Source organism: Neopsephotus bourkii, unplaced genomic scaffold (assembly GCF_033783945.1).
Source record: "Neopsephotus bourkii isolate Nb327-2 ecotype Australia unplaced genomic scaffold, CSIRO-AGI_Nbou_v1 NB_1765, whole genome shotgun sequence".
NCBI classification, from domain to species: domain Eukaryota; kingdom Metazoa; phylum Chordata; class Aves; order Psittaciformes; family Psittacidae; genus Neopsephotus; species Neopsephotus bourkii.
The window spans coordinates 7232701-7258489 of NW_026902239.1; the positions used below are offsets into that span (position 1 = coordinate 7232701).

General features: G+C 40.3%; 1 protein-coding gene and 1 long non-coding RNA gene across 3 annotated transcripts in view; both read right to left on the reverse strand.

Annotated features, from left to right (window-relative positions):
• The window catches only part of TMEM200A (transmembrane protein 200A), a 53402-nt gene extending 33155 nt beyond the window's left edge, over nucleotides 1-20247 (reverse strand). Inside the window, exon 1 of one of the 2 annotated variants that reach the window (XM_061378146.1) lies at nucleotides 20063-20247. The gene's annotated coding sequence lies outside the window, so the exon portion shown is untranslated. Of the gene's footprint in view, nucleotides 1-19774; nucleotides 20002-20062 lie in introns of those variants that run through there. The other variant, XM_061378148.1, reaches the window with a different exon arrangement.
• LOC133225653 (uncharacterized) lies at nucleotides 9481-11532 on the reverse strand. The gene is made up of 2 exons (XR_009729225.1): nucleotides 11223-11532; nucleotides 9481-9667 (listed from the first exon to the last, which is right to left on the reverse strand). It is a non-coding gene; the product is annotated as an uncharacterized LOC133225653 (long non-coding RNA).
• Nucleotides 20248-25789: the final 5542 nt, after the last annotated feature.

Consider the following 25789-nt stretch of genomic DNA (forward strand, 5'->3'; position numbering starts at 1 on the left):
TTGCCTCATCTTCCTTCAGAAACATTTTAGAGACAATAAAGGCCTCATCCAAAGCAACCTTACAACAAATTAACCACTTAAGTCCACTACATGTGCAGTATAAAGTAGACCACATGAAAAACAAACAAAAAAAGATAATATGACCGAGTAAAAGGAGGTAACATTACAGAAAGAACAGGAATTAATTAAAGTACTAGTTCACTTTGGATTACCACTCTTCTCATTAGCTCTCCCTGCTTCTCTTTGGTTTTTACTACGTGATTCACTCATTCATTCCAAGACCTTAAGAGTTTCATGCAGTGCTGCACTGGACAGAATTTTTTGGTAGAGATAAATCATAGAATTACCTGAATTAATGTATGCTATAAGTGTGCAGAGTGGTATAGCTTTTACAGAAGTGGAAAAAGATATACTTTATCTTCAGTGCACATGTTCTAATGTACACTGTGTACCTGTACATTAGTACAAATGTACTAATACTCACTGAATGTGGAGACTTCAGTAAATAAAAAATAGCAAATTGTTACTTTCAGATAAAACTGGAAGTTTTATGGATAAAGCTAATACATATTACAAAATCTTTGGGTTTACAATGTTAGTAACATTTTTACATCAATCACTGGATACTCCTTGTTGCCTGGCCTTTGAATAGAGATGCAGGATCTTTTGCATCTCTAAAAAAATAGATTTCTTCACTTTAATTATCAGTTAGAATTGCAATCACTAGGCATATTTACACTATGCAATGAAGTGAGGTAAACTGAACTGAGCTACAGCTAACAAAGTTCAAAACAAAGCACCATGCAAGGGTGCTCAGTGTTACCTAAAATTGTAAGAAGCAGCTCCTACTGCTTTCATTGCAACAGCACTTTTCTATTTCTTTTTGCAGAGGTGCTACTTTCTCCAGATGGCATGATGCTGGTTAAGCAGATAATGAAATATCTGACATTGCAATGTGTAGATAAAACCAACTTTGTTTTGAAGAGCTAGCTATTAGCTGAAGGACTCTCACGAAAACTACTAACCATGCCCTTCATGAACTGGTATCGTGGTTTGCCATTTGTCTGAAGAAGCTGCATCCTAAAGAAAGTGCAAAAGAAAATTAATCCTCATGCCTGTCCTCGCACTCTGCGTTCATCCAAAGGGAGTCATCTTTTAGCATGGCTCTGTGGGGCTGACAGAGGCTAATTCTTTATAAACACATATGACCAAGTTGAATATGAAATAAACAGTTTTAGGGGAAGATCTTTAAGCAAAAGGTCCGTTACAGGCCACTTTGTATTTTGCAACAATCTGACATTAACTTCGATTTTGGGATACTGTATTAAGACAAAATATGTCTGACTGCAAAGCCTGTCATTCATTAACAGATAAATGAAGGATGAGAGTATACAATTGTAAAAATATTTAACTGACATTGTGTATTATACAAATTCTCAGATTTTCAAAAAACCAACACAAAAGTAGAGCTTAAAGATGTATTTTTAAATTATTATGAAAAATCTGAAAACCCCATATCACAGCAGTTTGACATCCTCTCTGTAAAATCTCCTGCTTTCTCTGTTATCAGCATCTCAATTTAAAATGTAACCATTGTTAACAATTACTACAGTTAGATATACTCCAGATGAAGAGCTTTTGCAGGTAAAGTCAAACTGAGCATACAGAAACCTCCCATAGTTCACTGAAATAAAAATGCATATAGAGTATGATTCATCCTCCTTTCTGCGACCTTTATAAAGAAGAAATGGTTATGAATATTTGTAATCCTTTGGCAATTCTTGTCTTCTTCCTGCTGATATTTGTCAAGATTATTCACTAAAGATATTTTGCTTCCTCAGTAGTTTTCTTGTACCTCACTGAAACCTTTGGTTTGCAGGAAAGATGAAATTTGGAACTAGGTTAGAACTCTAGATCTAAATTATTTTCAAGTATTTTGCTTTAAAAGATAATCTGAGCCTCCAACTTTTAATGCTTCTTTTAATTATGTGCCAGGTATGAGAATGAAACATTATGGCTTGACAGTACCCAGTCCAGCAGTTCCAGCTGATTCTGTCACAGACCACAAGAAACCATAAATGACCATTCTCAATGTCCCTTCATGCCTGATTTTCTGTGATATATTATACTGTGTATCCCTGCAAAGGAAACAGTTTCCTTCTCCAAAGTCCATTTAAAATGCTACCAAGTTAACCAGTTGTCTGATTATTTTCTTTGTAAATTCTTGTTTGTAATTTTACCAGAATTTAATAGCTATGGCCTTTTACAGAACAGGGCAGCCCTGCATCTGTGATGTTTTTGAGGAAACCTCACAGAAAACTGACTACTAAATAAGATTGGGGAAAAATAGATAGCAATGCTGATATTCATATTTGGAACTGGTTATTTCAAAATATGCAACTCCTTACACATATGTAAATTCTCTGCAGACTGTTGGTATAATCTAAGTGGGACGTGTTCTCTGATGTCAAATTTATTCAGACTGCAATAACTTGAAAGAACAGGATACACACACACACACACACACACACACACACACACACACACACAAATCTGTTTTGACCAAAATGATAAAATACTGTTTAAAGGAAGGGGAAAAAAAAAATCATGAAACTTTTCTTTATATAATACAGATTTTGCAAATGAATACCTAAGTTCTCCATTATTAACAAACCCACCTAGATGAGAATGGGAATAATTTTGAATGATTCATATAACAATCTGTCAACCTTTCCTATAAATGATTCTTTTCCTCAAAAAAGGTACTTCAGAAAAAGAACTGTTGAAACATATTGAGTTACAAATCTGAATAATAGCAAAGTTTGCTCATGTAATTTTTGAAAATCAGACTTCGGGCCCAGCTCTAGACATTCTGCAAATATAAGGCTTTGGTGAAGTCCCTGAGAGTTTTGGGTAGCAAATGCAAATTTTGGAATTAACAAATCATTTATGATATTTAATTACGCCTATGAAATTCTGGTCCCACTGAAATTAACAGGCAAACTGTTAATCATTCTTTGAGACCACCACACATCATGCGCTGCTTTGTGACATGAATTAATATGAAGTGAAGAATACCACCCACACTTTGGTCTAAGCTTGCAAACATGTAAGCAACACAGTAATTCTGCTTCACAGTACTATTAGCAAGTGCTAGCTGCAAAACTTTTTCAATCTGTTAATTATCCCATAAACATGCCAAACCAATTTCTTCACAAACACTGTGGCTTGTATATTTTTATATTCTCTGCTAGAAGAGCCAAAGTGTTATTTTGCTTATGAAAGCATGTATTTCTCCTTAAACTAAGTATTTTTTGAGATAGCATTTGCATGAGATGATAGAGGGATTAGTATGTTTAAAAATAATACTTCATTCATAGTTATCCAGACCACACTGTCACCGAGCTTGTTTCTGTCTGGGAAGAACTGGCATGCCCAGTTTTCCTTCTCCTAAGTCTAACAATGGGAACAGTCCAATATTTCACCAAGAACAAAATACAAAGGTCATAATGCCCTGTTCCCAAAACTGTGATCCATCCTGATCATTGTCTTGGACAGAATCTCCAAATCCCACACCTGAGTCTTACCAGGGAACAGACACCTGTGTCTCAGCCAACAGGCAAGAGGAAAGATAGTCTTTTACAGCAATGCTTCCTACTTTTGGGTGCCAGTCACAGAGCTATCAAGGGTGCTAGCCTGGACAATATCCCCAGGAAAGGAAAGAGCCTCCTCACTAACTGGACCGCATATGCAATCCTCCCCTTCAGGGCAAACTTCCTGTATAGCAGACAGGGTGTCTCCCTGCCTCCCCAGGCAGACTTGTTCCCAAAATTTCAGAAAAATACAGAACCTTATAACCTAAAATCTCTGACACTTGATATTGTGGTGATCAAATATACTCTTAAGTATCTCATCACAAATTTATTTAATTAAAAGTTAACTTTGCAGTTAAACTGACATAGTAACCAATTGTTCTTCTGCTTAATGCTTTTTCTGAGCAAGACAAGCAGTTAGCTATTGCTGCTTACTAGCAGATGTTTCCTGACAGTCAGAAGCCAAGCCAGGATACGGAATTAACACAAAGGCCACACATGATGCTCCATCTGTCAAAAATCTATCAGAAAGGTAGTCCTGATAGACTTCTTGCAACATGAGGTAACACTGGGCATGAAGAAAAAAAAAAAATCATATTCCATTAACAAGAGGTTTTAAGACACAACAGTAGTGCCTGTCTTCGAGCTATTGTTCCTTTAATTCCCAGAAGCAAGGTCCAGGCTTTCCTGATGAACTGCTGAGATAAAGAGCAGCAGAGAATTTCACAAGGCAAAAGTCATAACCTTCACAGAAGCACAATATAAACACTAGACTTCATCTCCACAGTCAATAAGGGTGTCTGCAGACTCATCCACATCTGGAATGGCTCCAACTACATACATATATATATATGTATCTGTCCAACTATATATCCCTGAAGCATGCAGACTCATATGCATATAAAGCAAACCCACTCTTAAATCACAGAAGTATAGAATAATTCAGGCTGGAAGAGATCACCACCACTAACTCCAAAGTTAGATCAGGTATGCAATTCATATTTATTTTCCTACAAAACAGCAAAGGAAGGCAAAAGACTGTTATTTCAACATAGAAACAGTTCAGGAAGTGCTGAGATGATCTAGTCGTGCTATATAAGCCACACAATTCAAGACTGCGTTCAGCCCGTTCAGAATATTACCGAATTGCTTGCATACAGTACTGTACATTAAAGCTTGCTCTTTACAACTTGTAGGGTGACAACTGCTCCTGAACTCACAAGGTTTGTATAGATTACCCAGTCCTATATGGAGCCATCTCCATAACAGGAGACATATATGGAGACATATAATGGAGCAGACATGTAATAGCCATGCAATGTCTGTTGCCCCCATTAGCTCAGGCATCATTACAAAGTACTAAATTTCATTAGGCAGACTTACCAATACCCACCCTACTTTTGCCACACAAATAATGCATTAAAGCCATGGCCCATCTGCAGAATTTTACATCTAAGTAGACATGTTTGTTCCATTCACTACACTGAGCATGTGCATTCTAAACTTTATCCAAGGAGTTGTATGCTGGAGAACCACATCCAACTTCTCCAACATGTATTTATCAATACATCTGGAGAGAGTTGCCTAAAATAAACATCTAGGCCATTATGTTTGTCTAAATAACGAGCTTACATTATACATTTCAAAGTAATAGCTTTGATGGAATTTAAATCCCTCTAGAGAAAAGCAGTACTTAGCCACAAGCATATAACTGTTCCACCAAAATATATATATATGCATGAATATTTTAGGACAGAAAAGATGATTGTCATCTGCACACTGTATACATTAACAAGGAAATTCACCTCTGATTTTCATATCATACCTGTAACTCCTGAAGTTAGATATTTCAGAATGACAGCCTTGAATTTTAGAAAGCCAGCTCAGCGTTTGGAGTGTACTTTAAGAATTAGTTCTTCTCACTGTTAGAAATGTTTCCAATTTCAATTGTTATTTTATTTTCCACTTCAGTATTTTAACTTCCAAGACATTTTGGTACATTAAGATTCCTTCTGCCATTAGTGTCTGCTCGGAAATCAACATTCTCAGAGCTCTTCACTCAGGATATATATAATACAGATTTGATTTTGCATAGCACCTTTCATTCAAGTATCTGAGAAATTCCTCGTGTATTTATGAGTGTTAAACCACCTATAGCAATATCCCCATTTTGCAGATAAGCAAACTGAAGGAAAAGACACTAAAAGTAATATTCTTCAAGAGGATGAAAGTAACAAGTGATGGGACCAAGGTGCTTATGTATTTCTGGGAAGGCAGGGTCAGGAAAGCTCTCTGAAGTCACAGACTGCCCCTGGCAGAGGCAAGAGTAAAACCCTCATGGTCACATTCTTATACCTGGAGTTCTATAGCAAGGCCATTATGATTTGAGTACATAACTTCTAGATACCGTTGTATAAAGTTGAAGTGTACAAGTCTGCATTTAAAACAGCTCAGAAAGGCACTACAAATTTAACACTAACTTTTCAGTTACATTAATGGTACAAAGTATCCAGCACAGGAATGCAACAGGCTTTACACTGCCTAAGCAACTGGCTGTTCTCATCCTATTTCATACAGTAAGGCACTTTAAGCCTAATAACTCATAAACACCTGTACTTGCAGCAAGCCCAAATACGCCTTGGCAGCTGCTGAAACTCTGACCTATGGCAGAGACAATGAAGACCTCAGCCCAACCGTTTAGCCCCCAGTGACTCTGTGGCAATGGAAATGCACACGCTCAGAGTCTTCTTTTCACATTTGAACCTGGACAAAAGCTTTTTCTGGGTCAAGGCATATTACTGAGTAGATGAAAAAACTTAACAGGTTTTCCCCAAAATGCAGCTAATAGCTATCAGAGTATATTTGGAGAGGAACCTTATTAGGCACAGACCTCTTACTCTCGCAGCCTTATGTCATATAAAGCAGTAGGTCAGATCATAGTAAGAGGCAGAAAATGATGGTGTTTCCCAACCCAATAGATGGGATTGCATAACCAGAAGAAAGTAAATTTTCAGTACATTTATATAACCTTTCCTACAACTGCAATATTATTGCTCAAGCATGCTGGGACATAAAGGTTACTGAGATTTTACTACTATTTTTAAAGTGAGGGACATGGGCTTTTATGAATGGCCAGCTTTTTGCAAAATGAACATCTGTCCCAAAATTTACTCGCCTCATAAAGTCCTTCCTATCTGCATTAAGGCATTTCTGAAAGTTCTCTAAAAAGTGTTTCCCCTCGACTGAAGACACATCTTCCCCATTGTGCTTCCATTAAGAATCTGAATATCACTAATAAGAAAACTGAACATCTACTCCAAATCTTGATTAACTTAATTAACCTACGATGTGCTCTCATAATATTCTATTATAATCAATGTAATTAAATGGGGAAAAAAAAAAAGTATCTCTTACTTCCAAAGATACGCAGGCATGTTAGATATGCCATTTAGAGATTTTGAAGACAGATGTTTTAAAATACAGACAATAAAAGCATATGTTTAGGGATGTTAAAACAACAACAGAAATACCACCTGAACATGGCTCAGGTAAACTGGAAAGTCTTCTCTGCACATCCTGGAAGGCTTTGGAGGTTTTTCCAGGATGGCAGCTTATTAGCTGTAACTGATTGTCATGGCTTTGAACTAAAACTATTCTAGCTCCTGAGAGCAGTTTTGGTTTGCTAGTGTAATAAAGGCATAATTCACAGAAAACACCTTTGACATTTCTGGGCTATGTAAGAACTAATACTAGCTCCATGACTACCTCACACACTGAAATCCTAACATCTTAAGGTCATTTCCAACATTAAATCCTGATCTTGTTGAAATACGTAGGAATTCTGCATTTGATTTCATATGGTCAGGATCTCACCACATTACCAGAGCAACAGTAAGCAAACAAGTATAATTCAATCTTTTACAGTGTTCTTGAGATCACAGCAGGAGAGGCCATTTTTTACATCATCCAATTCTATCTGTAACCCTCCACCAGTTTTGCGACATATATTTAAACTTCCATTAAAATCAAGCTTTTATACTGATATAAAATGTTAGTAGTGATAGCAAAGAATCCAAATTCTTACCTCTTTGCCAATGTGCGTAATTTATACAACTCTAAAAATTAACTTTGCAGGAGTCATTGAGTAGTCCAGTGTGCAGTTCCTGGCTGTGCGCACCCTAGATACAAGCAAATCTAAATGCTATTCACTTCCTGGCTGCTCTGTTGTAGCAAAAAAGAACAAAAAGGGAGAAGCAAAGCAAAGGAGGAGAGGACGGCTCTCCTTTGATATAAACAGAGGAAAGACCATTGCAGAGACACAAAAAAAAATGAAGGATTTAAAGGACTGTCTCAGGAATGGAGTAAATCAGCTGTTACAAAACCTTTCACATAACATCATGTCCATGAGAATGTGTTGTACTACACTCTGGTATCTTGTCTATATCTATACAGGGGTGTCTCAGGTTCACATCATAAAGTAGGGCTACAGCATTAAGGAGCTTTACTGCTATCCTTTGAAGCACACAACAAAACTAGAGCCTACATGCCTCCATACAAGGCAAATACACCACCAGACTAGAGGCTGGTTTGGATTGTTTTTAACAAAAAGAGGGAAAATAGTTTCAGGAACTCCCTACTCTGCTTCCAAGATTAAATATATATATACATATGCATACACAGCAAGTCCAGAGGACAGCCACAAGGATAAGGGGGCTTGAGCACCTCCCATACAAAGACAGGCTAAGCAAATGGGGGCTCTTCAGCCTGGACAAGAGAAGGCTGCGTGAAGACCTCATCACAGCCTTCCAGTATCTGAAGGGGGCCTACAAGGAGGCCAGAGAGACCCTCTTCGCTAGGGACTGTAGTGATAGGACAAGGGGTAATGAGTTCAAATTTAAACAGGGGAAGTTCTGGTTAGGTATAAGGAAGGAGTTCGTTACTGTGAGGGTGGTGAGGCAGTGGAACAGGCTGCCCAAAGAAACTGTGAATGGTCCACCCCTGGCAGTGTTCAAGGCCAGGTTGGACATGGCCTTTGAGCAGTCTGGTCTATTGGGAGGTATTCCTGCCCATGGCAGTGAGGTTGGAACTACATGATCTTTAGAATCTATGTAGAACCATATCAAAAACAGATTTGCTTGAGAAAACATAAAAAGGACACGGAACTGTTGGAACAAGTCCAGAGGAGGGCCACAAGGATGATCAGGGAACTGGAGCACATCCCATACGAAGATAGGCTGAGAAAGTTGGGGCTGTTCAACCTGGAGAAGAAAAAGCTGTGTGGATACCTCAGAGAAGCCTTCCAGTATCTGAAGGGGGGATATAGGGATGCTGGGGAGGGACTCTTCATTAGGGACTGTAGTGATAGGACAAGGGGTAATGGGTTAAAAATTAAACAGAGGAAATTTAGATTGGATATAAGGAGGAAATTCTTTCCTGTTAGGGTGGTGAGGCACTGGAATAGGTTGTCCAGGGAAGTTGTTAATGCTCCATCTCTGGCGGTGTTCAAGTCCAGGTCAGACAGAGCCTTCGGTGACATGGTTTAGTGTGAGGTGTCCCTGCCCATGGCAGGGAGGTTGGAACTAGCTGATCTTAAGGTCCTTTCCAACCCAAACTATTCTATGATTCTAAAGCAGAAATTACTGTCAGATGAGACAGAAGAGCCATAGCAGATTTAGATAAACATTCAAATAACGCAATACTGTCTTAGCTACATATCCATGCTTTTTTCATGCTCCCTCTTCATGAACTATCAAGGCAGAATGGAGAGAGTTGCTGCACTATAAATATACAGACTGTCTCAGTAAAAACAAACAAATCCTATACTGAGAACAAGCAATAATAAAGTTTTACAATAAAGTATTCTGAAAACTAAACCACAAGCCAAATATAGAACCATTAACACAAGCCATTTATCAACCTCAATTTTATCATTCTCCCAAAGCCATGACATGAAGTCGTATAATCTTTTGGGGTTTTATGAAATCCAGGATGGTTTCTCTGGCTGTTTTTCAGATCTCTGCTGTGGCTCATACCTTCTTTTTTTTACAGTTTGATCATTCTGACTGAGAGCTCTTCTGAAAAAGCAAGTTATACTCAGTCATCCTCTGGCTTTTGCACACAATGAAACTGTCTAATCACAGCCACCTGGTTTTATATGTGATGTATGTGAAAGTGATTTTAAATGCTTTTTAAACCATTTCTATTGTTTTGAACCAATCTCAAATTCTTTTTCTTCACTCCCTCTCCCCTCCAAGAAAACGTGACTGTATCTAAAATACTAAGAAATGCATAAAGTAGGGTCTGTAGACATTTGCTGTCTTATTCACCTCACTGACATTTCCATCCGAGATAATTTCCTATCCAGATAGGATTTTTAGGCACAGGAATTGTAGAAACCTGCCCAGCACCTTAACTTCAAAGTCCATGTGATTACATGCGCAAAATCTCATCTTTTGAAAACAAACTGCTTCAAGACCTTGATGAAAAATCTAGCAAGCCTGAACTTAGTGCTCATCTCAACAACCTCTGCAACTACCCCTTCCTCTTTTGTCTATCCTCCATACCGTGAAACAGCATATGCGGGCTGGAGATATCCCCCTAGGACACACTACACATGATCAAGTACATCACAGTCTAAAAGGTAGAAGAAGTATGGTCAAAAGGAAGACAAGGAGCAGTACAAACATGCATATGACCATGCTAAAGGCAAACTTTCAGTACAGTGCATCTGTTACTAGAGAAGTTTTCAAGTTGAGTGTTTGTGAAGACTTCAAAAGCCACAAGCTTCTGGAAAATAGTAAGGCACAACAGCAGATGAGACCCCTTTTCTAGGACCTTTTTACTGATGCATGTCAAAGTCTGTTGTCACTGCTGAAAACTCCAGTGTTACCCCACCACATCTTTTCTAAATTTTTAACCATGGCAAATGGCAATGCCTCGCTTCATTATTCCTTACGGATTTACTGAAAGACAAGAAGGAAAACAGTGTTATTATATTAATGCCACACATACTTCTAGTCACGCTACTGCTTCTAGACCCGATGCTCATACTTCCAGTTATTTACATAAGAGTCTCCCTACTACTTGTCTCAGACATTATTTGCAAAAATACAGTCTTGCCCCTACAGAATAATCAATGTTTGTGGTTGCTGCTATGCTACTGACCTATCTTTCTCTCTAGCTACCATCTGCTTTCGTATCATTATATTCACAGTCCTGCAGTTGTCAAGGAGTGAACAGTTTGCCTACAATTTTTTAGAAAAGTGTAATAAACTCCGTCAGTTTCAGAGTTTTCTGAGCAGCACAGAGCTACTGAATGTGTGCAACTGAATCAAATGCAGGCAGTTAGGCGTAACAGTATTGTTAATATAAAGCAAGAGAAGAATCAACACAACAAACATTATCCAGACCTCAAAGCACCAAGTCTAGCCTAGGAATCTCCAAGCCCCCAGGTATTAGAAGTGTTTCAACCACATGCTGTTGGGAATATGGGTATTCCCAGACAAAGCCTCACTGTCAAAAGGCAACATCCTCGACTAATGCCAGAGCACATCAGAAAAATCTTCCAACCCAAATTTCCATAACAACAGCACCCTCTCACAGGACCATCTCTGTGTCAGACTAGTTTACCAGCCTGTCTCTCTGCCTCTCCACCTCTGAATTCACAGTTTGCTGTACTGGAGCTTCATTTCTTTTTTCCTCCCCATTTTTCTCAGTAGGTGCTTCTTGAACTGTAAAGTGGGAACAGCTAGATTAGGACAGAAGGTTGGAACCGAATTCTGAAGTCCATCCCTTCAGCCACAAAGTTTAACAAAAGCATAGTTAGCTTGAGGGTGATGCCGATACCGGCTTCTCAAGGAGTCATAAGCAATGTGCTAGGCTTATTTCCAAGTCACTCAATATTCTGGGCTGAAAATTACCCCCTAAGCTCAAAGCTGAAAAACATGGATGACAAGCCTTATTCAAAATGAAAGTGTGCCTAGTAACAATCGGAATAGTCTGTACAAAAGTTGTCCTTGAGACTAGGTCTAAACTCTGGAAGGAGGGACTGCAGAAACTAAGGATCACACAGACAATCTTCTGCTCCAGTTTCCCCTTTGGACTTTGCCTTCCCAAACACAGGGTAAATGCCTAGTAACATGCACACTGACAAAAATAGCTGTAAAAGCAAAGATTAAGTATCCCAGAATTCTTTAAAGTATGAAAAACAATGAATTTCACATGTCATGAAGTCATGGCACAAATTACAATAATAATGTATTTGTATGAACTGCTATGAAGGCAACACAAAAATACATTGGTAAAGTTATCTAGAAAACATTGCCAGAAAGCTATACTAGTTCATCTGAGCCCAGCTTCTCACAGTGCAACCCTGAGTTGTGACAAACTTAGCTCTTTTACAGGAATTTTATATAATGTATACAATACCATCTAGTCATAACCTCCAAATCCCACTGGAAAATAAACATAAAAACCTAACTGAAAGAAAACATTCACAACATTAAGAACTAAAAAATAATCACAGTCTCGGCTATAACCTATTTTCCATTCCCATTTAAACTTTACAGCCAACAGGACAACGAAAAATTACAAACCGGAGTTTTTAAATGCTTCTGTGTGTAATGTCATTGGTATGACTTGTGTCTTTCTAATACAATATAGCCTATTGAACTATGTTCCAGCAAAGTATGTAAGACCTTGAAGGTATTCCACCACAGGCACCAATTAATGAGGCCATGTCCTAGGAGGATAAAATTGAATTAGAAAAAGAATGGCAATAAATTCAGAATAGGCGTCTGTGAAGTAATTTGAAAAGAAATTTCTTCCTGGCAAAGAGCAAAGGCAAACATTTTGCAGGGGTCATAAGAAGGGTTTGGGGAAAGCACTTTGTTACTCAATTAATGCAAAGTGATTCTACTGTTTTAAAGTCTATAAACTGTATTAATAGCCAAGCCATTACTTCATAAGAAGCATCTGTGAGGCCTCTGGATGTTTATTATGAATATTAGCCTGGTCCAAAAATGGTTAGCAATTACTACCAGGCCAATAATTGTGACAAGCTAGAGATTTATTTCATGTGCAAGTCTGTGTTTGTTTGGTAAATCTCTTGTAAGCCTTTTAGGATTATGATGTCCCATTATGTTCCACCAATTCCACATACATTGTATATCCAAATATAATATTCCATATTCCAGTTTCCATAATACCAAAGTTACTACTGAGATAGAAAATTTACATCAGATTTGTTTAAATGTAATTACAGCAAATAGTGGCTTCCAAACATAACTTTAATATCTTACTTCTATTTCAAATCCAAGTGTATTAGAATTATTGTAATAAGACTGTTTGGGCTGAGGTGGAAAATCATTTTAACACATCATGGATCTAGTACCCAGTACCAGTTGCATGTGGGCCCAGGCAGTGGGACTCCACCATGTCTCTTTCATACTATCAGAAGGATGCCAGAGCATCTGTGGCTAAAGTCAGCTAGCACTTCTCAGGCATTTAGCTGCTTTAGTTGAGAAGCTCCTTCCAATCAAGCAGTTGGGATGTGATCAACTCAAAGATGGTTTAATACCTGCACATAGCCAGACCATTCTGGCTCACTCTGGCCGGAGAGCACAACTTTGCTTCATTAGTATCCTAACACAGATATAGCTAACATGTATCAGAAAGATAAATCTGTGCCAAGTATGGTAAGTAGCCAAGTATTCATTTGATAAATGTCACTTAATTATCCACCATTTTGAAGGAAGTCTCCAGTGTGCTTATTGTGCTCGCTAGTCTTCTGTGAGACAATGACAGATTACATAGATCTGCATGGTAGTAACTTCTGAGTTCAGAGTATTAAGCTGTTTGCAAATGGAAACAACAGCTCACCTAACTTGCAAGCACTTCAAAATCCAGTTTCTATATTCATAAGCAAACTATACTCCCTCGCTGCCTTTCCTTTCATATGTCTGAACTGATTTGCATACAAGTGTAACTTCTGTAAGCAGTGTTTAACATCATTTTTGCAGATCATCATTCTTTGATACACAACAAAGACAAATAATTTAAAATGCATCTTAGAGAGACAAGAATTACTCTCTTAATTTTCCAAAGTCAAAAGATAGGAATGCTTAAAAAAAAAAAAAAAGAAAAAGAAACACTACCATATCTTTTGGTCTTACTATTCTATTCATTAGCTACATTCAGTGTTATAAACAACTTTCATCTTTACAACTGCAACTTGCTGTATCTCATCCTTTTTCTGCCTTCCCTTTGTTTTTTGTTTGGTTGGTTTTTTTTCCCCTTTCTTCAATATTTCGTTTTTGCCATTTGCTCTATTTTCCACTTTCCCTTCCCCGCCTCCCTTCTTCTTTGTTTTTTGTCTATGTAATTTAACTTCTTCCTACAGAAATAAAGTCACACCTCAGGTGAAACAAGTTAACTGTTAAATACACAGTAGTTCATAGCAAGAAGTACACAACTGCCAAGTCTCAGACAGTGTCTCAATTGACCTCCAACAGCCCTACCATGACACCCGTGTCTCCAGAACAGCATAGTTCCACGGTGCATCTCTTAGGAGTCCAGTGGGCTGCCTCATACTTTATGCACCAAGACTGTCTAGCACAAGATAATGCAAAAAAGAGAAGCTACAGCAGCTAAGATATGTACACTGTGTCCAAGTAACACTTCCTCAGGAAAGCAAGTCTGCTGCAGCAAAATGCTGCCCCAAGACATGATGTTGCCTTCATCCCTTTTCATAAAGGAACACATACAATGTGCATCTCATGTACAGTGTACATCTCATGTACAGTGTCAATACATCCCAAATTTCACATTTGAGTAAAAGATTGTGTCTTTGCAGAGAAAGGATCATATCTAAAAATACAGGTAATAAGATCAAGTCAATTGCTAAACTAGAATACACTTACTTGGCAATCCTGCCAACTTGTATGAAGAACAGCAAGCACTACAAAGGAAATGTAATTCTCAATTTATGAGTTTTTCCAGTACAGAGGAAAATAGTTTGATACCCTAATAACTCTGAGAGCTATTGATTTATCTGCAGTTTCTTGCACACTGAACCCTAATAAATCATAGGTAGAAGATTTTCAATAATAACAAAAATAGGACTTTTTTTTCATTACAACCTACCTTCTTCTGTATTTCCTCTGTATTTTAATATGTGACATGCTTTTGTTAGCTTGAATTACACAAAGGAGAGAGAAAACTTCAGTGCTTTTTCAGCTGCAATTTTACACCTGCAACTAAATGGGTGGACAAGTAATAGCACCTTTTTTTTTTTTATTTAATACATAGGAAAATGTAAGTAATAAAATTAATATGATACAAACTTGTTCTTCAACAATAGGCAACTGGTTACAGATAAGTGGAGCCATTTACCATTTATTCAGGAACATTTAGATAGAGAGTGTGAAAAAAAAAAATCTAATTACAGAATCCCTAGGGTTGGAAGGGACCTCAAAAGATCATCTAGTCCAACCCCCCTGCAAGAGCAGGGTAACCTAGAGTACATCACACAGGAACTTGTCCAGGCAGGCCTTGAATATCTCCAACGCAGGATACTCCACAACCCCCCTGGGCAAACTGTTCCAGTGCTCTGTTACCACTAACACACCAAATTTCATGCAAAAAGTGAAGCTTTTTAACTGCTTCCAATTAATCTGCTTTGAAGGTGGTTTATATTGGCAAAAACTAAAAGTACTTTTGGAATTCTGCCCTTTACTGGAAAAAAGTAGCATGACTATCATTGTATAGATGTAAAAAGCTTGTTTTGATTTTATATCCACTCTCTGAGCTAAGGCTACAGATCCCAGCATAAGTTAGAGGTATCAAACTATAAACCCCTATCATGTTGAGTTAAAAAAATTAAGCCCCGCTAACCAACTGGCAGCACACACGGGCTATCAGTGTCCAACTGCATCAATGCTTCATTGAAAATGTCTTTCTCACTTTCCAGACAGAGTGAATTACAAAAGTATGCAGTTTCAACAGGCTCAAATTTTAGCACTTTTTGTTGATGGGCTTAAAAACCATTGCACCTGGGTGCAATGAACTGTACTTGTGAAACAGCAAAGAAAAAAAACAATTCATATAAAACCACATTTTTTCCTCTTCCTCTGTAGTTCTTCATCTTTAAATTAGTTTCCCTGAAAAGTAACCTAAGCTATATTTTATACCTCTCGTGATTTTTAAAATCTGTTTGATTATTGTATGTACCTAAAGTGTTTTTCATTGAAGTGACAAAATCCTAGTTTCTCTGATTCAATGAGAGTTTCATTGTTTCGCTCAGTGGGACAGAATTAAAAATCAATGCAAAAAAAAAGTCTTTTGTTTCTACTTATTTTAGTTGGAGGAAAATGGTCACACTTCCAACAAAAGGAACAACTGACTAAAATTCCAGTGGGACATAAATAATGAGAACATTTGTATAAATGCACACAAGAGTAAAGTGGCAACTGTCTTCTAAGACTTTCCAGAGACTTTATACACAAAAAGGTACTTCATTGTTTCACTTTACACATGTCTGTTTTCCTGAAAATCTCTGCTACATCATTACTTCTCACTAATGTTGTTCCTCAGATGACCACTTTTGGTAAGGTAGCCCTGCAACTCCCCATCTCTCTTTTTTTTAGGTACTGAAACATGGAGGAAAAAAAAGAACAATAACCTTCCCCAGCATGAAACACAGAAGAGCAGAGGAGATTACTGAACCACAACAAAAAAAACAACTCTTCTTTCTCAGGTCTTCTGGTCATTCTTTTCAAAAAATGCTAAGTGCTCCTTTTAATATTTCTGTCACCAAAAGACCAAAATATGAAAACTGAGTGATACAAACATGTTCTGCTACTGCTGCAGATAAAAGGTTTCAAGTAGCTCTGTATTACAGATATCCATCTCATTTGGTTAGCTGTACAAAAAAAAAGATAAAATTGATTTTTAAGAAAAGGCACCCAGGCAAAGGCATGAAGTTTAAAATTACTAATCCTGTAATAAAGTTTGGTAAAGAGAATATAATCCCATTTATACAAAGAGACCAGTATAATCTGACTACTTCAGTACTAAATTCAGTCATCAGGTCTACTTGAGCTGCTCCTGTCTGTGAAAAGCAATTACATATATACACCATTATTGTGGCATGTATAAATGGTTAATGGTGGAATAGAGTAACAACTTCATGCTGCACAGTTACACTGAAGTCTCAACATGGAAGTTTAGAACAGCATTTATTCTCACAAACTTCACAAAAAGTGGACACCCAGGAGCTAATCTAACTAGTGGGTAGGATAACAGATGTGCAAAACATCTGTTCAGTAGTTTAATTCACTGAGGTTGTCAGCATTTCACCTTTCCACACAATTGATAGTCCACTTATTACCTTATTACCCAGAGATTGTCTGGGGTTTTGTGTTAGTGAGTAAAGAAGAAAAGCAGAAACTTTTCCTTACAATATTTTTATTTTAAAACTAAAGTACTAACTAAAAATACAGCACTAACTGAAGCACTGTCTGTGATTTCCTCTTATTTCTAGTCTGCTTGGAAAGCATACACAGTTCTATTTTAAAATAAGTATCGAGCTTCTCTAAGAAGATTTCCAATTCTTAAACAATTGGTTAGTATATTTGAGTAACGCAAAGGCAGTAACCAGTTAGCAGCACAGAAGTAACACAAGGATTCTGATGGTGGGTATCCAGAATGGATTTCTCTAAATCCTGATAGCAATGTCATGTTTAGGATGTCTTCCCACATCTATCATACTCTGCTGCATCAAAAATCTTGACAACAGTGTTTCAGAGAACAGGTTCAAGTCTTCTTAAAGGTTTTTATTGTAGAACTGTAGTACAACCATTTCCTAATAGGATATTCCTCCTCGTCTTCATCTACCTTTCTAGAAGTGTTTGGGCTCTTCTTGGGCCCTGTTTGCCAGCCTCATACATAGGTCTGAAACACCTTAAGAGTGTCTAAATTGGCACAAGATGCCTATGATTTAATGAATTAACCCCACTTTTACTCTCTAATCTTGCACACGAGAAAATTATTCACAATTTCCTCTTTGTTCCAGTATCACAAGATCAAACGTGTAGACTAAAAGTAACTGATCTGCTTATAAAGTATAATGGCACCCAATCAAATGGACGCATCATCACAAGCTAGGATATCAAGCTCCTCTTACTTCTAATACATTCCCTACCATTATCATAGACAAGACTGACAACATTCTTCTGTTAAAAAAAAAACAAAAATGATGACAGCAACCTTTAAGCTTCAGGTTTTTTATATCATAACTTTGTCTGGTTTCAGCAGTTTCAGTAGGAGTTTTCACTGATTTTCAGCATTTCAGATTTTTGGCTCTTAAAATACACTGAACAAGGCACAAGAAGTTGCAGTTTCCTCCTGCTTTTCCATACATGCACTTTACTCCTTAACCAATTTTCACTTTTCATTTTCCCCTTTTGCCCCTGGACAGGTAGGAGTCAATCAAGAATATGCAATCTGTGAGATGTAGCCAAGCTGAGCATCTGCTTATGGCATAGGTAGTCTGTGTCATATGCCCAGCATTCATGGAAATTGGAGCAGAACATGCTGAAAAACTGCTTGGTCCAGGAAAAGTCCAGAAATGCAGTTAAGGCAGTGAAAAGTTTCACTGAAGTTACTAGGACCTATTGCTATGTGCAATGTACTTGCACCATAGGTGATCATTAGGGTTGGAGGTTGGAAATACGTACCTGCTTGAGCATCAGCACACATCAGTACTTTCTCAGAGTTTGCTTAGTCCATAGTTCATAGGATTAAATTCAGACAGCCCAACTTTTGTAATGTGATGACTGAGCTTCAATAAAAATGAAATTCTGTTACAATTCCAGCAAGGCTGTATTGGGCAAAACCATTTCTTTCTATGGAATAAAATAATTCTAATATGCTGAACTCTTGCATCCGTAGTCTTTTTTCCAACTTTCATTTGGATCATTGTTGCAATCCAACAAAGGAGCAACAAATAAAATGTGTTTCTATGCTGACAAAATATAAATTATATAGGGTTTTATTTTCCAAATTACTAAAGTACCACATACCTTTTTCCATGAGGGTGTCTTTCTGGCTCAGGACAAAAATCTAATTATAACTCATGTTTCAAATTACTAAAAATTGTCTTATAATTATCTTCTAGCAAGTATTATGCTAAAAGTACATTTCCTGGCAACAGAAGAGGTGCATTAAAATGTTCCAAACCTGAAAGACCCTTTGGCTTAATTATCAAGTAATTTAAATCATATTCAATGGAAATATAATTTTCTGATATAAACGGGCTTTTTCCCCCCCCCCACACACCTTCTGCAAAGCAACACAGAAACAACTAAAGAAAAAAAATTGCACTGTTTCTTTCTATCTGGACACTTACTTGATTTCCACCACATGGACTGGAAGTACCACCTCCTTGTAGAAAAATAACGGAACAGTTGGTAGTTAACCTAGCACCAGGGTTAACCACAAAAGGCAAAACCTTTGCTGATAGAATTTAATTGAAAGGTATAGTCCTTGTACCCTAAAAGCACTCTGAAGTGCAAGTCCACTACACTGCTACAGGTTATTTTGTAGTTCATATTACATAGAACGCTACACTAGAGGAACACTTTCGCCTGAGTAGTTTTGCCTTTAAACAGGAAAACCAGTTTTATTTTTCACAACCACTGCATAAAATAGAGTAGCAGCGGTTAATGACAGTCTTAAGTGTTAAGTAGATGCAGCTATTGCAGCCCCAGATCTGCAGAACAGCTGCACGCATACTGAACTGAAGCACAAGCACCAACAATGGTTATGTTAGGAAGGTATGAGACGCATGTATCACGCACCCAAGCTGTTCGCAGTACTTTTGCTTCAAAGTCTGCCTCACCAGTAAGCTGATGTCTAGCCGACAGCCGATTTATTTAGCAGCGAGTTATTTCTAAAAGCAAGGGAACAGGGCAACCCCCTTGTAGTCCCCATCTGCCTCTCATCCATCCAGATAACCAGCACACCACCATGTTTTCCTCAAACAAAGGTTAAGGAAAACCCAACTTCTATGCAAAGAGGAAACCGCCGGGGCGGGAGCAGCAAGGGGGGTGAAGACTGGGGCAGCTTCTCTGCAGGGCAGGGCTGCCGTCCGGCCGGTCAGGCGATGCCAGCGCGTAAAGTACCTCGGAGCGGAGAGCAGACAAAAGAGGGTGTGTAGCAGCCGCACGGAGCGTGGAAGCCCGCGCCGCTCGGAGGCAGAAAGTCCGTTTCTGGCAGGGCAAAGCCCACCTACCCGTCCCAGCCCGCATCTTGCCCCCAGTCGCCCCAAGCAAGGGCGTGTCTCCCCGTTCCCCGCCACCGGCAGGAACGGACACGGCCCAGCCCCTCCGCTGCCGGCCGGCTGTGGGAGGGCTGAAGTTTTGGGGTGACGGGCGGACCTCTCCACACACACCCCCCGCCCCGCCGCTTACCTCTGGGGAGGCGCGAGGTATCGGCAGCCCTCCGCGCCCGGCGGGGCTGCGCGGCACCCGTACCACACGGGGCTTCTCCGGTGAGGCGGCGGCTGTCTCAGGGAGTGACAGGGCGGCGGCTCCCCTTGCCCTTCCCCGGTACCGTCCTCGGCGAGACGCGGGCGGGGGTAGGCATGATGAACAGGCAGGCAAAGGGGCCGGGGCGATCACTGCCAGCCGGAGGAGGACGCCCGCCAACCGGGGACTGCGCGCCCCCCCGCCGCCTCTGCACGGCCAGCCGGAGGCGGCCTCCCCCTGCTCGCCCCGCGGCGACGGGCGGGTGCCATAGCAGCGGGCTCCGCGGGCCGCCGGGAGCTGCGGAGGGGGAAACGGCAGTCAGGCAGCTGTGGGCGGGCGGACGGGCGAGCAGCTGCTCCGCGGAACAAAACTTTCCCGGCTCCTCAGGTCGGTGCCCAGCCGCCGCCCCGAGGGAGGGCAGCGTGAGCCCTGTCCTCACGGCCGCCCCACCGGCCCGGGCCGGCCGCGCCCCTCAGTACCGACAAAGTTTCACTCCCGAGACCTCCGGGCTGCGGCCCCGGCGGCATAGGCACGACACCCCCATTTCCAGGCACAGCCGGGAGGAGGGTGACCGGCGCCAGGAGAAGCAGCCCCCTCGCCCGTGGAGGCTGCAGCAGAAGCTCTGAGAGGCTAGGCAGGCAGCTGGACAGGAACTAGGGACGAGGAGCCCCGCGGTGGGACATGACGGGACGGCGGCCAGGGAAAAGGGCAGGCGGAGCCGCGAGGTAGGAGCGTGGCTCCTCTACCTCCCCCCTGCCGAGGAAGTTTCCCTTCTCCCCAAGGAGAAGCTCCGCGAACAGCTAAGAACCCTCCTCTACAAAACTCCCCCGTACCGCCCTACAAGCAATCCCGCCGGAGCGGCGAATTTGTAGGGTGCCAGGTCCCGCCCCGGCGGGATGAGGGGGCCACGGCCGCGAGGGAGGAGTCGCCGGCAAGGGCGGGGGGAGGAGTGCGGGCTTGCCGGTGGCGCGGCGGGGGGCGCTGGGGTGCACCCTTCTCTGCCTTCCCTTCTGCTCCCCTGTGTGGAGCCGGACGGGAGCCATGGGAGCTCAGGGTGATTCACCGAGATGTGGGGGGTTTCACCTCAGATGCAACTGCACTTTTATGATTCAGTTCTTTTTTTCTTTTTTTGCTTATTTTTCGTTGTCGGTTTGGGGTTTTTTGTGATCACCCGCCCACTCCTCCTGTCCAGCTAGGAAGCTGAACTACCTGCTGCTAGCATCTTCTTCAGATGGGGTTGGAAGAGGTAGAGACTCCGGTCTGCATGGGAACTCCACATTTGTAAGTCGAACAGACCTTTTTTGTTTTGGGGAAAAAAAACACACTTTGCACTTGCTTTTAGTTGGGAGGTTTTATTTAATTTTCAAAAATTGGTTGGACTTAAGCATTGCCATTGCCTTTTGTGTGACTTACCAAAATTCTACCTAATGCACCTCCCCAAAAGAGAGAAAAATGCTGAACTTGGCATAAGCATATATAAATTTATCTCGGGTAATGCTCTCCTCAAGATAGGTAGTGACTTAGTAGCTTTCATCCACCCTGCAGTAGGACTTTAAATCCTAAGTGTGTACTGTGGTTGTACAGTGTGTTGTCAGTTCTCAGTGTATATTTTATAATGATTATACTCCTGCCTCATGGCTGCAATGGCTTTCACATTAAATATATCTTCTGTTACCACCTTATTCTAGCAAGGAGACACCCATGTCAGAAACTCTGGACTAGCAAAGAGAAGAGTAACATTCCTCAGAAGTTTGAAGCATTTCCAGCTGTTCGGCATATTTTGATTCAAGGAGCGAAGACTCGCTTTCAAGTGTCAGATTTCTGTCCGTTCATTCAGGTATTACTGGATCTGTAATTTGGTTTGTGCATAATGTAGCATGTATTTGATGTCAGCTAGAACAGGTCTTCAGGCATATGTGTACTTCAGAGATGTCAAACTCCCTAAGGCCCAGCTGTGCATCACAGAGGGAAGGAATAAAAGGATTATATACGCCCACCAAATCCCTTTTAGATGCAGTGTCTCTACAAGTAAAAATTCAGAAATTTTCTATAGAATTTATGGAAAATGCCACTGTGGAAGAGATGGAAACTTCACCCTCCGGTGCTGTCAGTAGATGATGAAATGTGGACCAAAGGTGTGATGTGAACCAGCGCTGGTTTGATGACTGCTCTTGCACTCTCTCTTGAAAGGCTGGGACTTGTAAATCTGCAAGGAAAATGATCAGTTCTTGCTAATGACCTCTGCTTTCTCTCCAATACTGGGTGAGGTACAGTATCACCTGTTAAATCATCATCTCTGATGATTTAACCCCAGGCAGCAACTAAGCCCCACACAGCCATTTTCATCAACTACGTGGATGAGGGAACTGAGTGTACCCTCAGCAAGTTTGCTGATGATACTAAACTGGGAGGAGTGGCTGACACACCAGAAGGCTGTGCTGCCATTCAGCAAGACCTGGATAGGCTGGAGAGTTGGGTGGGGAGAAACTTGAAATTCAACAAGGGCAAGTGTAGAGCCTTGCATCTGGGGAAGAACAACCCCATGTACCAGTACAGGTTGAGGGTTGACCTGCTGGAAAGTAGTGAAGGGGAAAGGGACCTGGGGGTCCTGGTGGATAGGAGGATGACCATGAGCCAGCAATGTGCCTTTGTGGCCAAGAAGGCCAATGGCATCCTAGGGTGTATTAGAAAGGGTGTGGTTAGTAGGTCAAGAGAGGTTCTCCTTCCCCTCTACTCTGCCTTGGTGAGGCTGCATCTGGAATATTGTGTCCAGTTCTGGGCCCCTCAGTTCAAGAAGGACAGGGAATTGCTTGAAAGAGTCCAGTGCAGAGCCACAGAGATGATTAAGGGAGTGGAACATATCCCTTATGAGGAGAGGCTGAGGGAACTGGGTCTCTTTAGCTTGGAGAAGAGGATACTGAGGGGTGACCTCATCAATGTTTACAAATATGTAAAGGGTGAGTGTCAGGATGATGGAGCTAGGTTTTTTTCAGTGATGTCCAGTGATAGGACAAGGGGAAATGGGTGTAAACTGGAGCATAGGAGGTTCCATGTGACCACCAGGAAAAACTTCTTTACTGTGAGAGTGACAGAGCACTGGAACAAGTTGCCCAGGGGGGTTGTGGAGTCTCCTACGTTGGAGATATTCAAGGCCTGCCTGGACAAGTTCCTGTGTGATGTACTCTAGGTTACTCTGCTCTTGCAGGGAGGTTGGACTAGATGATCTTTTGAGGTCCCTTCCAACCCTTGGGATTCTGTGATTCTGGTATTCTGTGATTTGCTCACTCCCCTAAGGTGGGATGGGGGAGAGAATGACAAGAGTAAAAGTGATAAAACTCAAGGGTTGAGATAAAGACAGTTTAATAAGTAAAGCAAAAGCCACACATGCAAGCAAAGCAAAACAAGGAATTCAGGCAGGTGTTCAGCCATCCCCAGAACAGCAGGCCTCCATCACACGTAACAGTTACTTGGGAAGATGAACGTCATCATTTCCAATGTCCCTCCTTCCTTTTTCCTTCAGCTTTATATGCTGAGCACAGCATCATAGCGTATGGAATATCCCTTTGGCCAGTTATCCAGCCTGTGTCTCCTCCCAGCTCCTTCTGTACCCCCAGCCTGGTTGCTGGTGGCATTAAAATGAAAAACAGAAAAGGCCTTGACTCTGAGTGCTGCTCAGCAGTAATGAAAACAACCCTGTATTATCAGCTCTGTTCATAGCACAAATTCAACAGAGCCCCATACAAGCTACTATGAAGAAAATTAACTACCCCAGCCAAAACCAGCAACTTCTCTATTCATATTTTCACGCCATATGATCCTTCTCAGATAAATTTTATCCTTTTGTAAGTGCTGGCTTTTAAAATAAATCCTCAGATGATTTATGCTCTCAAACAGCCACCCTCAAAAAAGATCCTAGGCAGCTGACGGTAAGAGCAAGTGTGATTTTGGGGACAGAGTGAATAGGTTGCAGGACCAATTTCAGTAGTGCTTCAGGGTGAGAAGCGTCTCTAGGATAGAATTCCCCTTGCATTTGCTGTATGTGCAAAATCCACACTGCCACTGAACGGCAGGATTGTTGTTTTTACATATGGCCCATAGTTCTATGTAGGAAAATGTGACAAAGAATTTAAATGATTGTGGGCAACACAATAAAATAACTATATGGGAGATTGCTGTGGATTATGGTACGACTAGAGGGTCTTCCTGTGTGACAGACATCTGGAAGATGTGTCTTTCAAGCAGATGACTTTCAGCTTTGCTTGTTACCTGTGTTGCCTGGATTCTTCTAAAATTCTAGCAGTGAATTTTTAAAGTTGGGTAGTGCCTGTTCGTTTTCCTACTTACAACAGTTTTATACTGATCTTAAGACCATTGATTTAAGGAATTTACTCCTCATCTGCAGTAGAGAAGATGACAGCACCCTGAGCTCTTCAGATCTGAGTTCTCTGCACATCTCTGGAGAGTCAGCCAATGTCAAGACCAATATTTCAGGCTTTTAAAGTCAAAACTGCTATTGCTAATGCCCATTAAAACAAATATTATAATGCATTAATTATGAAGGTGGTTGCTTTTGAGATTATAGCAAGAATCATTAATAAGCCTCATGAGTGAGATCCTTCCTTTTAATTTATGTAAAAGCATAGAATACTTATATTTGCAAGTTGAGATGTTAGTAGTGTTATACTAGTTTCCCTTCCAACCCACACCTTTCTGCTCATAGTATGAAAAGTCATTCATTTGCTGTATAAGCAAGGCTGTGGGAGGATTAAAGTGTAAGCCTATCTTCTGTAAATTTAACGCAATTAAAGAGAAAGCTGGCATTTTCTTTAGTTCTTGCCTTTGGACAGGAATGTTTTCTAAGATCTAGACTCGTTGCTACTTTGGCTAGAATTTGACTAGAAATTGTGACACTTACCTATCCTATGTGATAAAGAGGTAAGCGTGAAGTGTTCTGAATTTGAAATATGAATTAAATTGAAGGTTGGAAGGATCCCCACTAGAAATGAAGAAGTCAAGTCTGGACTATTACTGTTTTTATTTTTTGCTAAGACGTAATGTGAATAGTACTGAGAATAGTTACCTTACACAGCTTACTTTCCACATCATATTAAACTTTTAAAAATACCCTAAAGCTGTTATCTCTTTAATTCTAATTAAGTTGTAAAATGAATCTTCAATCCTTCATTTGTTCATACCTAATTTTTTACAGTTTAATCAATGAGAATTTGGGCTCTGTAAGCAGTGAATATGAGTACCAAGAGTTCCTTGTTGATAATAAATGACATGTTAGTCAACAAATAATAAACACGTAACTGCAAAATATGCCTAGGTCTTTGGTTTAATGGCTGGTTTCTTCCCCTAAACATAAAAAATCTTAAGATCTTTGATCTGCACATGAGAAAATGCTTAAGCAATCAAAGATCTAAATAGTGTCTAAATATTAAATCACAAGCGTATTATGTGTTATCAGGAAGTACAAGCTCGTAAGCAAAATTCAGTCATAAAATACCTGAATCACTCCAATGTTTTCCATCAGGAAATGGGGTTAACAGTGTAGGTTTTTCTGTGATATACTTCTAGAGCACACAAAATGGCATTGTATGCTTTGCTGTATTTTTCCCTTGAAGTAAGACAGTGAAATTATTATTAGAGAGAAACGATGCCACAATG